The sequence below is a fragment of the Grampus griseus genome, assembly GCF_964374135.1.
Source record: "Grampus griseus genome assembly, chromosome: 18".
Classification (NCBI taxonomy): domain Eukaryota; kingdom Metazoa; phylum Chordata; class Mammalia; order Artiodactyla; family Delphinidae; genus Grampus; species Grampus griseus.
The window spans coordinates 73,448,922-73,462,231 of NC_139012.1; the positions used below are offsets into that span (position 1 = coordinate 73,448,922).

General features: G+C 49.1%; 1 long non-coding RNA gene across 1 annotated transcript in view; it reads right to left on the minus strand.

Moving 5' to 3' along the window:
* The window catches only part of LOC309836077, an 81,066-nt gene that overhangs the window by 25,109 nt on the left and 42,647 nt on the right, over positions 1–13,310 (minus strand). The window contains exon 3 of the long non-coding RNA XR_014298092.1: positions 8,819–8,898. This is a non-coding gene — a long non-coding RNA (uncharacterized lncRNA). The remainder of the gene's footprint in view (positions 1–8,818; positions 8,899–13,310) is intronic.

Consider the following 13,310-nt stretch of genomic DNA (forward strand, 5'->3'; position numbering starts at 1 on the left):
GGAGTTTGTCACAGGGACTGCGGGCGTCTAGAGGGGCTTCCCAGAGGAAGGAGGCCTCAACGGGGGAGGGAACGTGGCTCTCCCAAGGTACAGACAGCAGGCTGGAGGGGCTGGAGTGGACGGTTAGCTGGAGAGGAAGGCCAAAGCCAGACCACTTAGGCTCTTTGGGCCATGTTTAAGATTTTATTCTTTGTGTTAAGATCAGCAGGAAGCTATTGAGTAGTTTTAAGTGGAGACAGACAGTGACGTTATCATGCATTGAAATATGTTTCAAATAGGTTCATGTCTTCCTGTGCTTTTCTTTTCTGCACTCCTAAATCAGCACGGCTCTTCCTGGGGAGGAGTAAAACTGTGCTTTCCTGGATGGCAAAGACAGACACGGGGTCAAGGTTTGGCCACTGGCTTCCAGTCCAGAGATAATAGCTGCGAGAGCCAGAGCTCTGATTTGTAAGAGCAGAGCGTCCAGTGAACCAAAATGCAAAGTCCCGAAGAGATCGGGGGATGAAGTTCATCCAAAGTGAGTAGATCATAACCTGGACGGTATGGGGGCGGGGGTGGGTGGGGACCGTGCGCACGAGGCCAGAAGGACTGGCCAGCCTGTAGGAACCACGCAGAGAGAAGGGCATGGACGGACTGCCCAACCTCTGCCCCAGAAGCGCCAGAGGGCCGGGTGGGACCCTAGCCCACGTGGCAGCCTGTCTACACCCGGGAAAGCACGCTGCCAGGAGGCGGCCTGGGCTGAGGGGTCATCTTCCTCACAGCCCGCTCTCCCCTCATCATGAGCCCAGCAAGGGTGACATCATCCTTTGTTCAGCCCACTCAGACTGTCGCCCTCGGTTCAAAGGCTCGTGACACATGTAAGTTCTCCCCCCCAAGAGAATGTAAATTGGTGCAGCCACTATGGAAAACAGTATGGAGGTTCCTCAAAAAACTAAAAATAGAGTTGCCAGATGAGCCTGCAATCCCACTCCTGGGCATACATCTGGAGAAAACTCTAATTCAAAAAGATACATGCACCCCAATGTTCATAGCAGCACCATTTACAATAGCCAGGACATGGAAGCAACCTAAATGTCCACTGACAGATGAATGGCTAAAGAAGACGTGGTACATACATACCATGGAATATCACTCAGCCATAACGCAGAATGAAATAATGCCATCTGTAGCAACATGGATGGACCTAGAGATTATCATACGAAGTGAAGTAAGTCAGACATATACCATATGGTATCACTTATATGTGGAATCTAAAATATGACACAAATGAACCTACCTATGAATCAGAAACAGGCTCACAGACGTAGAGAACAGACCTGTGGTTGCCATGGGGGAGGGGGGTGGGGGAGGGAAGGATTGGGAGTTTGGGATTAGCAGATGCAAACTATTATATAGAGAATGGAAACACAACGAGGTCCTACTGCGGAGCACCAGGAACTATATTCAACACCCTGTTATAAACCATAATAGAAAAGAATGTGAAAAAGAATATATATATACACACACACACATATATGTATAACTGAGTCACCCTGCTGTATAGAAGAAATTAACACAACATTGTAAATCAACTATACTTCAATAAAATAAACTTTAAAAAAGTTCTTCCCCCAAGAGATAATGGTGAAATAGTAACCTGGGTATGGGGAACAGTGGCCCCGTGGATAGGGAAACCCCTGTTATCTGTAAATGAATGAGAATAAAAGAATCGCCTGGGACAAGAAAGCGGAGAGCCCCATCCCTCTGTAAAATGAGACTGGCGGGAATTCCCTGCCGGTGCAGCGGTTACGACAAGGCGCTTTCACTGCCGTGGGCCCAGGTTTGATCCCTGGTCAGGGAGTTAAGGTCCTGCAAGCCGCAAGGCGTGACCTAAACCAAGCAAACAAGCAAATAAAGAAATAACTAAGATTGACCTTTTCCAAAGGGTGTCTGGCTGCAGGGTGGAGAGCTGTACGCCAAGGGGCCAGAGCAGAGGTGTGGGACCAGGCGGGAGGCTTTGCAGTGGCCCAGGCAAAGTGGCCATAGCTTGGGCTAAGGTAATGGTGGTCCTGGAGCTGGAGAGATGTGATGAGATTCTAGAGATATTACCGAGATAAACTGACAGGACTAAATGGAGGAGCAGATATGGAAGTACAAGGTAACTCTACTAATTAGGTTTCCACTGCAGTAGAATAACACACAGTTACAGTGGTTTTCCACTGTAATGTTGGATAACGAACAACCCCAAATTCTCAGTGGTTACAATACTCATCTTTCTTGTTATACGTCTGCAGGTTGGTTGGGGGCATTTCTGCTTCGGGTTGCAGGCAATCCATGTATTTCTCATTCTAGAATCTGCAGTCACCTGGGGCCAAGCTCTTCCACGGTGGATGTCAGAAGGGCAAGAGGCCAGGCCAAAACACAGAAGCACATTTCAAGCCTCTGGCTGGACAAGGCCTAATAAGTGTCTGCTCATATACCACCAGCCCCAGGATGCCGAACGGCAAAGCCCAAAGGCAGTGGGCCAGCGGATCGGACTCTGCCCAGGGAAGCCATGGCAAGGATGAACCGTGAACGATTAACGCTACCCATCCTAGGAGCCAGCGACGGCGCCTAGGTGTCTGGCTTGCACGGCTGGAGAGACTGGGGTGCCCTTCACCGAGAAAGGAAATACCAGAAGTGGAACACATTTGAGAGAGATCATGAGTTCAGTCTTGGATATTTGGTCCTGAGATTTGAGTACCAAAGTGGCAGGGGCTATAGAAGAGTCTGGCTTGGAGGTATGTATCTGGGAGATGTAGCAAAGACTAGCTGGAACCTGCTGTCCATCCACTTACTCCTTCTTCTTTAGTTTTAGAACATCTAATTTTTAGCTGGCCATACATTTCCAAACCTCCCTTGAGCCAGGGTGGTCACCTGACTAAACTTTAACCAATGAAGTATAAGCAGTGCCAGGTATGACTTCTGTCAAGTATGCTTAAAGGAAAGGGTGTGTCCTTCCTCCTGACTTATTCCTGCCTGCTGACAGAAATGTGGTTGTGATGGCTGGAACCCAAGAAGTCATCTTGGACCATGAGGTAAAAGTCCTAGGTTGAGGATGGCAGAGCGACAAGAAGACTAGATCCCTGAAAAGAAATACTTTTATAGCATTTAGGCTACTGATACTTGGAGTTTTCTCTCATCTACAGTCAAACCCAATCCTAACTGTTACAAGAGTCATGAGAGCAAAGAAGTACTGGAAGTCGTTTGAGTTCAGAGTCAAGTTTCCAAGACAAGGGTAAGGAGAGCCCAGGGCTGAGCTTGAGGGGCTCTGACATGGAATAGCCAAGTAGAGGATGCCACATCCGCAGAGAGACAGAGAAGAAGCAGGCAGGGGGCAGAAGAAGAAGGAGAATGGGGTGTCTTGGACACGGCATGCAAGGAAGAGAGTATCTCGGGGAGGAAAGAGTCGTCAAAAGTTGGAATCAAGCTGACAAGTGAGATGACAGCAGAGGGCGTGAGTTAAGTTCAGCCCGTGACAAGGACACGGGGGTAGCGCGGTCTTTGAGCCCCACGAAGTGCCCTCTGGAACCGCTCTCCACCCTGAGCACACTCCTAGAGGCTTGAAGAGGAGAACTTGGGTGCAGCCCCCAGCAGAAGCTGCCAGGACTGATGGAGAGAAGCAGACGAGCCTGGACATCACTTTTACCCTTAAACTTCATCTCTCCCCCCACCCCACCGCCTCTGCCCACCCCCAGGCCTTCTAACAACCTGCGCCTCTCCGGCCTCTCCCTCCCTCCACTCCCACTCGGCTTCTCATTATTTTCTTAGGAAAGGGCTAATAACCTCACTTCCTTGCTCAGAATTCTTTCAGGAATCCCTACTGACTATGTTTTAAAGTTAAAATTCCTTAACCAGGCACACTGATCTTTCACGGTCTAACCCTGACCTTCTCTGGTCTCACATCCTCGACGTTAGCCCCCAGCAACATCTGCCTGCGATCACAGGAAAGACCCCCATGAGCACCGCTCACCTGGGACCAGTCAACCCACAGCACCGTGAGAGATAAGAAAATATTGCTGTTTTACGGCACCACGTTTTCGGGCAGTGTGCTACACAGCAACAGATAACCAGAATGGAAATTGGTACCAGGAACGGCGTGTTGACATTTAAAAACGTAAACCGTACGGCACTGGCTTAAAAGAGTTTTAGGAAGATCGTTGTCGGGCCTGTAAAAGCAGAGAGGAAATTGCTATCGGAAGCTGGAGGAAAAAAAATCCGTGTGATGTAGTGGTGGGAAGTTTAGCAAAGCTGTCACCTGCTCAACTGTGACAAGTGTGGAAATGTGGAAAATAAAACCAGCCATAGCTAATGGATAGCGATTTGGCCAAGAAAGTTTTGGGCAGAAGGTTGAAAGTGTCAACTGATTTCTTTCAGCAGATAAGGGACAGATAAAGAGAAATGAACTAGAAGAAGAATTTTTCAGTTTTCAAATATAATTTAGAGAATATATAAAGAAGCCAGGATTTTCTGGGTTCAAAATTAAACTGCTTCACACTCCCAGCCTTTCCAGAAGGCAAGTTGTTCTCAAAGTAAGACGGCCTTAGGGTAAAAGTTCCTCTTGGGCTTCCCTGGTGGCCCAGTGGTTAGGAATCCACCTGCCAATGCAGGGGACACGGGTTCGAGCCCTGGTCTGGGAAGATCCCACATGCCGCGGAGCAACTAAGCCCGTGCGCCACAACTACTGAGCCTGCGCTCTAGAGCCCGTGAGCCACGACTACTGAGCCTGTGAGCCACAACTACTGAAGCCCACGTGCCTAGAGCCCACGCTCTGCAACAAAAGCCACCACAATGAGAAGCCCGCGCACCGCAACGAAGAGTAGCCCCCCTCGCTGCAACTAGAGAAAGGCTGCACGCAGCAACGAAGACCCAACGCAGCCATAAATAAATAAATTTTAAAAAAAAAAAGGGTCCTCTCAAGGATGTGGTTCTCTTTTACGATTTCAGGAATATTTAATGGCATGTCTCCGAGACCTCTCAGCTGGTCAAAGGACTTCTAAGGCTCTTAAGGGTGTTACCCTACAGCATCCTAAATCTAATCCCAAGCCAGACAGGGACCCATCTCAAAATATTTGTGAGTGTGACTTTTATAAACTCCTGATTCCGGGGAAACCCACACCATGTTTATAAGGTTTGAATTGACGGCGGCGTCATCAGTTTGAACTTAAAGGGGCGGAGGTGGTTCAAAAACGAAAAGAAGCCTCTGGGCTTCCAAGCTGATGTGGGCAGGAAGCAGGCTGACGAAGCCATTCAGCAGCGAACAAGAGCCCTTTCTTGCAGCAGAGGAAGGATGCTTCCGAGGCCGGCCAATAACTGTGGAGAATAAGCCCCCGAGGGCAGGGCTGTGACCTGAAGTAGCTGGTCCTGCCCAGCTGAGAAATCCAGGGCTCTTGCTTTCTCTTTAGTGTTGCCCGGATAGGAACGGGGTGGGAGGCCGTGGGCAACAAACTTGATGAGGGGTGCTATGCCTTAGCTCTTAACTCTTCCCACATTCCTGCAAATGTCCCGCCTGCCCTGCAGCACCGTTCTGCTGGGCTGTCACATGTCCTCAGCGCTCACCCTGTGGGCCCTGGAATGGCACCCGTCACACTGGGTACGCCGCGTGTGTCTGTTGGTCTGTCTCCCCAACACGATGACTAGCTTTGTGAAGACAGGCTTGCTCTCAGCGTCATTTCTGAAACTGGTGGCGGGAATTCCACTGCTGTGTGCTGTCCTGGAGACGCGGTGTGGGTCTGAGAAGCCCTGGGGCTCGTTTCCTGTGTGGACCCAGTGCTTTCCTTAGGGTCCCTTTTTCTCCAGGGTCTGAGGTCCGGGTCTCTCGGCAAATGCGAACGTCTCTCCTCCTCTTGCGGAAGCCACCCGAGGAAAGTTGTATTTCTCTGGGTCTCTGCGTACAAGGCTCTGCTTATTCTGGGGACTCGCATAGTCACAGAAATTAGCATATCTGGCCCCAGCCTGCATCTGTCCTCAGCCAATGACCTTCAGGGAACTGTCACACTCCATGGGAAATTTCAGTAGAACCTTCTATACAGCAGCACACACATACCACTGCCTTCAACTGCATGATACTGTCACCAGCTCCCATGCCCACAACGTGCGGGGACCTGGTGAGGCTGCCCCCAAACACATATTCAAACACATCTTCTCTTTTCCCACCTTGAGCATCACAGTCATTACCTTTCTGGGTTGTTATTTTGTTATCTGAATTCCTGACTGCCCTCTAACATACGCTCTGTAAGGACAGTGTCTTGTCATTTTTGTGTTCCTGGAGCTCAGGCACTCTGGAAACGTTTGTTGAATGAATGAGTTTATAAAGGAAGCAGAGTGATATGGTGAAAAAAAGCACAGGGTATTTATTCGGGTGATCTGAGGGACAGCTCTGTCATGCACAACCTATGTGACACTGGGCAAATCCGTTTTCTCACTATAAAGTGAGGCTAACATGGCCTGGTCTGTCTCCCAGGGCTATTGTATTGGACAGGTGAGATCTACGAAAGAGTTCTTTCTCAGCAGTGAAGTCTGAATAAATACGCATTATTGTCATGGTGAAAATCTGGAAACCTTCTGGGGCAGATGGTCAAACAACGTGTGGTCCATCCACAGCGAAGGGCACTACTCGGCAAGGAAAGTGAACCCAGCGTCTACAAACGGCAACTTGGATGGAACTCAAGGGAACTGCGCTGAGTGAAGAAAGTCAATCCCAACCACCCTATGGTCGCATTGACTTAACATGATTGAAATGATAAAACAGAGAGCAGATTCAGAATTTCCAGGGGCTAAGGAGTGAGTGGGGGGCTATGAAAGGGCAACGGGAAGCATCCTTGTCATGGCAGAAATGCTGTATCTTGTGCGAATCAATGTCAATTTTCTGGTGGTGATTTGGACAATCGTTTTTCAAGATGGTATCACTGGGGAAAACTGAGTAATCTCTCTGTATGATTTCTTGCAATGGCATGTGAATTTACAGTCATCTCAAAATTAAAATTCTAAGAAGATGCATTAAAGTTATATGGTTGGATGAGAAGTTTATAAAATAACAACTTACGTCCATTGATTGCTCACGTCATGCCAGTTTATCTTATTCTCATACTGTACCATTGTTATCCTATTTTACAGATGATAAAACTGGGCACGGGAAATATTAAGGCCACAAAAATAGTAATGTCGTATTGCTGGGGTTCAGAGACATGACACCACAGTCACCTCGGCTAAGGACAACATGGCGCTCTCAGAATTTGAACCGAACATGGCTTAATCCTCAAACCACCTCTAGGTGTATTTAATTAAGTGCAAAGACCAGCAGCAATACGGCTCATTCAAAAGTCATTGTTCAGGATTTCCCTGGGGGATGATGAACGTGTTCTGGGGGTGGGTGGTGGTTATATTTGTACATATCTGAGGATATAGTAAAAACCACACACAGAACTGTATACTTTAAGCAAGTGAATTTCAATGGGATGTGAATTATTTATCAATCAAAAAAAATCCCCCTCCCTCCAAAAAAAAGTTCTTGTGGTCTGGAAGTAAGGACTTGGCCTCTAACGGTAATGGCGGTGGTAAGGAAATTCTAAGAACGAATGATCTTATTAAATAAAAGTGGTCCACGGCAAAGACATTAAAGATGCCTGAGGTTCTGAGCCGGGTGACATGAAAAAGGAGGCACAGGAGATCACAGAGATGTGTTGAATTCGAGATGACAGCATCCCATTCTAGGGACGGCTAGTATCTGAGTCAGGGGACCGGTGTTTGGAAGAGAAGTCATAGAGCTTTCGGATCCAGAAGTAGATGAGATATCTCAGGGAGACAGAATCAAGATGGAAGATCATTTATTAGGAGGAGATAGGGAGGAAGGAATTACTTTCTAGCAGAAAAATAGAGCTCAGCGTGTGAAATCGTCCGTCTCTGACAACACACTGAATTCACACTTTTCTTCTCTCCCTCAAAGGGCAAAACCAGATCCAGTGGGAAAAGAATAAGACTCAGAACAGGTAAGAAAAATCATGTTTCCCTGGGGAAACACATCACCCGGTTTCTCCTATGCACCTTTGCTGTTGCATGTTTTTTGTGGTCCTGAAAGGAGACTGAGTACCAAAGCAGGCGACTTTGGTGTTAAAAATGAATACAGTGTTCAATTTTTTTTTAAAGTAACGCATTGTAAAACCCAGGTTTTCTCAAGCTTTTCAGTCGAACTTAACAAATCTTATGATTTCACTTAGAAATCTATTTAAATTCAAGTAATTGTTTACAAAAGGACTTTAGAACTTTTGGCTAATTAAATTCCCTTGGACATTTCATAGTGCTTTTATAATGAAAATATGTTTAATTTTCTTTTTAAGCACTTTGGTTGTCTAATGAACAAAACGTTCCCAAATACTTAAACAATGCTTGCAAAATTACTGCGTCGGCCCTTACACATACGGTGAGAATTAAATTCTCTTGAGCGGGGCCGCTGGTTGCCTCTGACCACCACACAGAACCTAGCGGCCCAGGAGTGGCCTGTGATGACACACTGTTGGGAGAGGCTGGGCACAAGAAGGCAGCTGTTTCCCTGTAAAAAGCAGAACAGGCCTGGCTGACAGGATGTGGTACCAACCTGCCCGCGGGAAAATCCCAAGTTGTCCACACAGCTGGCCCTGCCTTAGGTAACACCTCCCGTGGGGAAGGTTGCCCTCTACTGGCTTATGTGAGCCCACAGGTGGGAAGGTAGACAGATCAAGGGGGTTCGGTGTTCCAGAAAAGCCTGGCAGATTGCACATATGAGCGGTATTTTACGGCATTTGTTTTTCTCTTTCTGACTTACCTCACTCTGCATGACAGTCTCTAGGTCCAGCCACGTCTCTGCAAATGGCCCAACTTCGTTCCTTTTTATGGCTGAGTAGTCTAGAAAAATGATACAGATGAACTTATTTGCAAAGCAGAAACAGAGACACAGATGTAGAGAACAAATGTATGGATACCAAGGGGGGATGAGGGAATGAGATGAATTGGGAGATCGGGACTGACATATATACACAACTATGTATACAATAGATAACTAATGAGAACCTACGTATAGCACAGGGAACTCCCCTCAATGTTCTGTGTGGTGACCTAAATGGGAAGGAAATCCAGAAAAGAGGGGATATATGTATACGTATAGCTGATTCACTTTGCTGTACAACAGAAACTAACACAACATTGTAAAGTGACTATACTCCAAAAAAAAAAAAAAAAAAAAAAAGCCTGGCAGGAAAGAATCCATAGTGTTTGAGTTTCCACTGTCTCCTGATGAGGCTGTGACGGAGCTGAGCCTCTGCCTTGCATCAGGGCCCCCTGTAAACACAGCACAGCTCCGCCATGAACACTAATACCTTTGGGTCAAATCGCCTTCACGTGATACCCACGTCGTGTGCCGGAAACCGAGCCTTGGGGATTGACTCCAAAATGGATTTTCCCTATTCCATGTTCTACTCAGTGGTAAAGAGGAAGGTTCCAGATCCTACAAGCATTTACCACATCCCTAATACGCACGAGGCAATTGCATTGATATCTCCTCCTCTGTTCCTCTGAAAAGCCTTGCGAGAGAGTTAACACTGTCACCACTTTGAGGCTGAGGACTCAGCAAAGACGTTTTCTTCGCAGCAGTTTCTGCATCTGACGCTGACGGGCTCGTTGACGAGCCTCCTGCCTCGCCGCCACTTCTCAGCAACGACTTCTAACCTTGATTCTAATACTGATTATAGCAACCGCAGGAGACCCATACCAAGCAAGTCTGTATCAGGACTAGATGACATCCTTAGAACTTTTGGATGTGGCCCGGGCCACAGGGAAGTGTTTGAAATCCGGTCCCTAGGGTCCTTGACTCTTTGGTAGAACAGGTGGGAGGTGAGGACGATGCCACCGCTGTAGACAGATGGTTAAGGCACAGTAGCTCCAGCCCTGAGGCCGGCACGGAAGCCTTCTCCCCGCCAGCCTGAGACGAGCACTCCGTCCAACGGGTCACACTTAATCTGTCACCCAGGGGAGCTGGTAAAGCTCAAGCCTGCTTTATCCTGCATGGAGCGTGAGACCAGCGGAGGCCTGTCACAGCCCGGCCGATGGCCCCATCCTGGGCACACCCCCATCGGCCTCCAACACGCCTGTGTTCAGAGCAGGGCACAGAGCCGGGTCCCTGCAGGCTCCCGTTGCCACTGGCTTCCCCGCCGCAGAGGAGGCCCCGTCCAAGTCCACAGCGTCAGGAAACGCAGGCCTTGTGTTTCTATGGCTGGGGGCTCGGGGGCGGCTGTTTAATGAGGGGATCGACTTGGCCGTTTATAAAACACCCTGGGCGGTGCTGGGGACGGTGCCATTTGCTGCAGTCGACACCCGTTCCCCCTGGAGCTCAGCCATGCCGTGTCCCCTCTGGCTTTGGAAATCACTCACTGGGAATTTATTTATTAATAGGAATCTGGGCTTGTGCCTTTAAAAGAAAAAAAAAAAGTATGGGCTGAGGCACATTTATTTGTTCAGACAGAAACAAGAAAAAGCATCACTGATGGGGAGATGGGAGCCTCCACGGGTCCTCGGAGGAGCGGAACGGTGCGTCTCAATTGTTAACTTGCTTTCAAATCACCTGCGGGTCTGGTTAGAAGGCAGACTCTGACTCAGGGGGGCTGGGGGCCTGAGAGCCTGCATTTCGAACACGCTCCCCCCAGGTGATGCTGACGCTGCCAGCCTCAGACCACACTTCGAGGAGAGAGCGATGGTGGGGTTGGCGGGGGGAGCACCGTCCTCTTCAGGGTCTTCACACGCCATCGCCTCCCACAGGAAGGATGCCCCACCTTGTGGCCCAGAGTAAATGCTCAGTAAATGACACCACGCGGCTCATACATACAGTATAGAACGCAGTTAGGGGCAATGTCAGTCTCAATCTATAAATGAGAGCTGGTTTTGTTTGAGAAGCCTTGACCTTCGGGGTTAACCTATGGTGTTGGGACAATCGTGGGTGACATTTGACCCCTCTCTTTTCCTCCGACGCTTGGACCCATGGCTCCTGTGGGGTGACTTGGGACAGCGTTTCTCTGCCTGTACGTTTGATGAGGGGCCCTTCACGGTGCCCATGGGCTGCACGTAGGGTGCTCCACCTGGCCCCCAGGTATGATGTGTCCCCCCTCTGCTCTAACCCTTGAGGCTCCCAACTGGACCTCCAGGCAGCACGACAGCACCTGTGTTTGGAGCTCAGCATCCTGGGGGACCAGGGAGGCCATGGTACAGCGTGGCCAGATTCTGCAGCTGGCAACTCCTGCATCCAGTTCACCTGCAGATTCCGGGGCCTCACCTACGACACCTAATTGAGGTTCCTGGAAGTAGGCTGGAGTCTTTCGCACACTGGATTCTGACACTGGCTTTTCTCCCCGGGAAGCCGAGGGAGGCCTCTGTGTGAGCATGAATGGCCAGGAGGTATCTGCCTGTGGGCAGCTCTCCCGTCAGCAAGGAAACCCGCAGCATCGTATGATTTTTTCCCAGAGGCACAAACACCTGCTCTGCAAGCTCTCCGCTGGGCTCCAGCTAAGGAATTGTTTTCCTCCCCTGGGCATGATGACGTGAGCTCTTTCTCCTTGGAACACCATACCCATTTCATCAGCAAACCCTTTCCTGAAGCTTTAAGATGAGGTGAGAAATGATAGTCCTAGCTTAAACACGCGACACACATAGAGAATATGACGTATCTGTATAAACAGCACCCGAATAAGCAACAAAGTGGAGAGCATAGTGCTGACAAGAAAACCCCAGCTTCCCCGGCTGGAGGGGATGGATACACAAATGCTGGGAGAAGCGGCTTGCCCTGCCCAGGAGCGGTGCGTGACCTCACTGGAGAGGAACATCGCACCGGGAAAGAAAGGTACCAGGTGGTCCAGGCCAGATCTTCTCACTGTGAGAGACTGGGTGCTCTGACCAACACTTAAGATGCTTTCCATGCTCCCATGAAATCAATGCCTTTTTTCCCCCTGCTGAATGAATGTGGGGATTGCGCCAGAATCAGAAAGATTTCTGCGGATTTCTCCTAGAATTTCCAGGGTCTGTAAATCCTGCGCTGGCTGGGAGCCTACTTCGATTATTTTTAATGCAGAAAAGGATGTATTTGAGCATCTGGCCTAGAAATGGACTAAATCTGTCCATAGCCTAATTGGTTTGGAAAGAGCTGGTAGACAAATTGAGATTGTGGGTGTAAACAGAAGAAAAGGTGGCAGAAGGGGAGCCAGATGGATGAGCTCAGACACAAAACACACACAAACAAAAGCTGCTTGGGACACCAGAGGAGCACGTGGGCATCTGGGGCCCAGAACCGGACTGGTATGAGGGTCCTCCTTGGCTTGGAAGCGTCTAGACGCAACGTCTGGCTCCAAGGACGTTCCCTGCATCTGAAGAGCGGGAATCAAAACCAGCTTCCACAGGGGGTGATCCCTGGCCACACTGACAGGTGGCCCTCAATCGACCTGGGTAGTGAATTCAGAACACAAATCACAGAACCATCACTCGGTTCCTTAGAGAATTCAGGCTCGAGGCTGAGGCAGGGGCATGATGGGAGCCAGAGATTTGGAGAAGATGGCTTCTTAGTTACTATATATAATCGTGTCTGTGTGTGTAGCGTTCCAGGGCAGCCCAAGTGTATTTTGTTTGCAGCCCCGTCAGCATGGTGCAGAGCATCCTGCATGCGGGGGGACCATCAATGCTCGTTTGATGACAGTGATGCAGGTGTCTGGTGGTAGAGATCGCCTTATTTCATAACGCCTTACTGCAGCAAGGCGGGGTGAGGGGCAGGCATCGATAGTTAAACACATCTACTTCTGAACCGTACCGCGTGCTCATGAGTCAGCAGCGACCGTGAGAAGCTGTTGTCCTAAAGGCATCACTTGTATCTCCACCCAGCAGATACTTATGATGTAAAAATAATAAATTTTTCATTGGTTTACGAACACTGAAACCATTTTCTGAGAGTACATAAAAGAACCTGGGAGGGACAGGCGCGGCGAGAGATGACTCCAAGCCAGGCGCCTTTAACAGCCCAACAATGAATAGTCATGCTGCCCTTTTCAGAGCTGCGACGTGTGACCCACCCGATTAGGCCTCCGAGAGGCTCATCCTGAAGGCCCACAGTTCGTGCCATCCCTTTCATGTTTGTCATGACAAAGCTGTGTTTTCTGCGCCCGCTTTCCTTTGCAGTTTGCACCCTGTGCAGTCAAATTCCATGCTTCCAAAATGAAAAATACAACTGCCAGTTTTCATCTCTGGGGGAAATGAGTCTTATTTCTCCCATAAATCACGAGCACGCT